Source organism: Callorhinus ursinus, unplaced genomic scaffold (genome assembly GCF_003265705.2).
Source record: "Callorhinus ursinus isolate GAN/ISIS: 27379988/994484 unplaced genomic scaffold, GSC_fseal_2.0 scaffold60, whole genome shotgun sequence".
NCBI classification, from domain to species: Eukaryota; Metazoa; Chordata; class Mammalia; order Carnivora; family Otariidae; genus Callorhinus; species Callorhinus ursinus.
The window spans coordinates 1,296,533-1,301,775 of NW_027397122.1; positions in this window are offsets into that span (position 1 = coordinate 1,296,533).

Here is a 5,243-nt window from a genome sequence, read left to right on the forward strand (position 1 = left end):
TGAGATTAAGAATTCCTCATATCAGTGAGGTCATATGATACATGTCTTTCTCTGATTGACTTATTTTACTCAGCATAACACCCTCCAGTTCCATCCACGTCGTTGCAAATGGCAAGATCTCATTCGTTTTGATGGCTGCATAATATTCCATTGTGTATATATACCACTTCTTCTTTATCCATTCATCTGTCGATGGACATCTTGGCTCTTTCCACAGTTTGGCTATTGTGGACATTGCTGCTATAAACATTGGGGTGTACATACCCCTTCGGATCCCTACATTTGTATCTTTGTGGTAAATACCCAGTAGTGCAATTGCTGGATCATATGGTAGCTCAATTTTCAACTGTTTGAGGAACCTTCACACTGTTTTCCAGAGAGGTTGCACCAGCTTGCATTCCCACCAACAGTGTAGAAGGGTTCCCCTTTCTCCACATCCCCGCCAGCATCTGTCGTTTCCTGACTTGTTAATTTTAGCCATTCTGACTGGTGGGAGGTGGTATCTCATTGAGGTTTTGATTTGGATTTCCCTGATGCCGAGTGATGTTGAACACTTTTTCATGTGTCTGTTGGCCATTTGGATGTCTTCTTTGGAAAAATGTCTGTTCATGTCATCTGCCCATTTCTTGATTGGATTATTTGTTCTTTGGGTGTTGAGTTTGATAAGTTCTTTATAGATTTTGGATACTAGCCCTTTATCTGATGTGACATTTGCAAATATCTTCTCCCATTCTGTTGGTTGTCTTTTGGTTTTTCTGGACTGTTTCTTTTGCTGTGCAAAAGCTTTTTATCTTGATGAAGTCCCAGTAGTTCATTTTTGCCCTTGCTTCCCTTGCCTTTGGCAATGTTTCTAGGAAGAAGTTGCTGCGGCTGAGGTTGAAGAGGTTGCTACCTGTGTTCTCCTTTAGGATTTTGGTGGACTCCTGTCTCACGTTTAGGTCTTTCAACCATTTTGACTCTATCTTCTTGTGTGGTGTAAGGAAATGGTCCAGTTTCATTCTTCTGCATGTGGCTGTCCAATTTTCCCAACACCATTTGTTGAAGAGACTGTCTTTTTTCCACTGGACATTCTTTCATGCTTTGTCAAAGATTAGTTGACCAGAGAGTTGAGGGTCCATTTCTGGGCTCTCTATTTTGTCCCATTGATCTATGTGTCTGTTTTTGTGCCAGTACCATACTGTCTTGATGATGACAGCTTTGTAATAGAGCTGGAAGTCCGGAATTGTGATGCCGCCAGCTTTGCTTTTCTTTTTCAACATTCCTCTGGCTATTCGGGGTCTTTTCTGCTTCCATACAAACTTTAGGATTATTTGTTCTAATTCTTTGAAAAAAGTGGATGGTATTTTGATGGGATTTGCATTGAATGTGTAGATTGCTCTAGGTAGCATTGACATCTTCACAATATTTGTTCTTCCAATCCATGAGCATGGAACGTTTTTCCATTTCTTTGTGTCTTCCTCAATTTCATTCATGAGTATTTTATAGTTTTCTGAGTATAGATCCCTTGCCTCTTTGGTTAGATTTATTCCTAGGTATCTTTTGGTTTTAGGTGCAATTGTTAAGGGATCAACTCCTTAATTTCTCTCTCTTCTGTCTTGCTGTTGGTGTATAGGAATGTCACTGATTTCCGTTGCATTGATTTTATATCCTGCCACTTGATTGAATTCTTGTATGAGTTCTAGCAGTTTTGGGGTGGAGTCTTTTGGGTTTTCCACATAAAGTATCATATCATATGCAAACAGTGAGAGTTGGACTTCTTCTTTGCCAATTTGGATGCCTTTGATTTCCTTTTGTTGTCTGATTGCTGTGGCTACGACTGGTAATATTATGTTGAATAGCAGTGGTGAGAGTGGACATCCCTGCCTCATTCCTGACCTCAGGGGGAAAGCTCTCAGCTTTTCCCCATTGAGAATGATATTTGCTGTAGGTTTTTCATAGATGGCTTTTATGATATTGAGGTAGGTACCCTCTATCCCAATACTCTGAAGAGTTTTGATCAAGAAAGGATGCTGTCCTTTGTCAAATGCTTTTTCTGCATCTATTGAGAGGATCATATGATACTTGTTCTTTCTTTTGTTAATATATTGTATCATGTTGATTGATTTGCGGATGTGGAACCAACCTTGCAGCCCAGGGATAAATCCCACTTGGTCATGGTGAATAATCCTTTTAACATACTGTTGGATCCTATTGGCTAGTATTTTGGTGAGAATTTTTGCATCCATGTTCATCATGGATATTGGACTGGAATTCTCCTTTCTGATGGGGTCCTTGGTTTTGGGATCAAAGTAATGGTGTCCTCATAAAACGAGTTTGGAAGTTATCCTTCCATTTCTATTTTTTGGAACACTTTCAGAAGAATAGGTATTAATTATCCTTGAAATGTTTGGTAGAATTCCCCTGGGAAGCCATCTGGCCCTGGGCTTTTGTTTGTTGGGAGGTTTTTGATGAGTGCTTCAATTTCCTTAGTGGTTATAGGTCTGTTCAGGTTTTCTATCTCTTCCTGGTTCAGTTTTGGTAGTTGATACATCTCTAGGAATGTGCCTATTTCTTCCAGGTTATCTAATTTGCTGGCATAGAGTTGCTCAGAATATGTTCTTATAATTGTTTGTATTTCTTTGGTGTTGGTTGTGATCTCTCCTCTTTCATTCATGATTTTGTTGATTTGGGTCCTTTCTCTTTTCTTTTTGTTAAGTCTGCCCATGGGTTTATCAATCTTGTTCATTCTTACAAAGAACCAGCTCCTAGGTTCGTTGATCTGTTCTACTGTTCTTTTGGTTTCTATTTCATTGATTTCTGCTCTGATCTTTATTATTTCTCTTCTTCTGCTGGGTTTAGGCTTTATTTGCTGTTTTTTCTCTAGCTCCTTTAGGTGTAGGGTTAGGTTGTGTATTTGAGACATTTCTTGTTTCTTGAGAAAGGCTTGTATTGCTATATACTTTCCTCTTAGGACAGCCTTTGCTGCACCCCAAAGATTTTGAACAGTTGTGTATTCATTTTCATTGGTTTCCATGAGTTTTTAATTCTTTTTAATTTCCTGGTGGTCCCATTCATTCTTGAGTAGGATGCTCTTTAGCCTCCATATATTTGAGTTCTTTCCAACTTTCCTCTTGTGATTGCGTTCTAGTTTCAAAGCATTGTGGTCTGAAATTATGCAGGGAATAATCCCAGTCTTTTGGTACCGGTTCAGACCTGATTTGTGACCTAGGATGTGATCTATTCTGGGGAATATTCCATGGACACTAGAGAAGAATGTTTATTCCGTTGCTTTGGGATGGAATGTTCTGAATATGTCTGTGAAGTCCATTTGGTCCAGGGTTTCATTTAAAGTCTTTATTTCCTTGTTGATCTTTTGCTTAGATGATCTCTCCATTTCAGTCAGGGGGGGCGTTAAATTCCCCCACTAGTAGTGTAGTGTTGTCAATGTTTTTCTTTGCTTTTGTTATTAATTGCCTTATATAATTGGCTGCTCCCCTGTTAGGAGCATAGATATTTACAACGGTTAGATCTTCTTGTGGGATAGACCCTTTAAGTAGGATATAGTGTCCTTCCTCATCTCTTATTGCAGTCTTTGGTTAAAGTCTAATTTGTCTGTTCTAAGGATTGCCACCCCAGCTTTCTTTTCGTGTCCATTGGCATGGTAAATTGTTTTCCAAGCCCTTACTTTCAATCTTGGGGTGTCTGTGGGTCTAAAAGGAGTCTCTTGAAGACAGCATATAGATGGGTCTTGTTTTTTAATCCAATCTGATAGGCTGTATCTTTTGATTGGGGCATTTTGCCCATTTACATTCAGGGTAACTATTGAAAGATATGAATTTAGTGCCATTTTATTGCCTGTAAGTTGAATGTTACTGTATATTGTCTGTGTTCCTTTCTGGTCTATGGTGCTTTTAGGCTCTCCCTTTGTTTAGAGGACCCCTTTCAATATTTCTTGTAGGGCTGGTTTCGTGTTTGCAAATTCCTTTAGGTTTTGTTTGTCTTGGAAGCTTTTGATCTCTCCTATTTTCAATGACAGCCTAGCTGGATATAGTATTCTTGGCTGCATATTTTTCTCGTTTAGTGCTCTGAATATATCATGCCAATCCTTTCTGGCCTGGCAGGTCTCTGTGGATAGGTCTGTTGCCAATCTTATGTTTCTTCCAGTATAGTTTACATATCTCTTCTCCCTAGCTTCTTTCAGGATTTTCTCTTTGTCTCTGAGACTCATAAGTTTTAATATTAGATGTTGGGGTGTTGACCCTTTTTTATTGATTTTGAGAGGGGGTTCTCTGTGCCTCCTGGATTTTGATGCCTGTTTCCTTCTCCAAATTAAGGAAGTTCTCTGATATAATTTGCTCCAATATACCTTCTGACCCTCTCTCTCTTTCTTCTTCTTCTGGGATCCCAATTATTCTAACGTTCTTTCGTCTTATCATATCGCTTATCTCTCGAATTCTGCCCTTGTGATCCTGTAGTTGTGTGTCTCTCTTTTTCTCAGCCTCTTTATTTTCCATCATTTGGTCTTCTATATCACTGCTTCTCTCTTCTGCCTCATTTATCCTAGCAGTTAGTGCCCCCATTTATGATTGCACCTCATTAATAGCCTTTTTGATTTCGACCTGGTTAGATTTTAGTTCTTTTATTTCTCCAGAAAGGGTTTCTCTCATAACTTCCATGCTTTTTTCAAGCCCAGCTAGTCTTTAAAATCATGATTCTAAACTCTAGGTCTGACATCATACTAATGTCCGTATTGAGTAGGTCCCTGGCAGAAGGTACTACCTCTTGATCTTTTTGTTGAGGTGATTTTTTCCGTCTTGTCATTTTGTCCAGAGGAGAATAGATGAATGAGAGAACAAAATGCTAACAGGGTAACAATGTCCCTAGAAAACATACTCTAAACAAATCAGAGAAGACCTGAAACCAGGGGAAAAGAAAGCAAAAGAAAGAAAAAAGAAAAGAAAAAGATAAAAACAAACAATAACAGAACAAGACACAAACAACAGAATATGAACAAATATGATCAGGCTGGTGCATAGATCAGTGCCACACACTATATTTTGTGTGTATTTTGGTCTGTTAGAGAAAGTGCATCCCAAAATTTTAAGGAAAGAAAGACTTACATATGTACAAAATAAGGGTTGATACGATGAAGGGATGGAATATGACTGTAAAGATGAAAATTATAAAACATTTTATAAAAGGAATTGATAAGAAGAAGTTGTTTGAAAAAAGAAGAGGATTTAAAAAAAGAAAGAAAGAAAGAA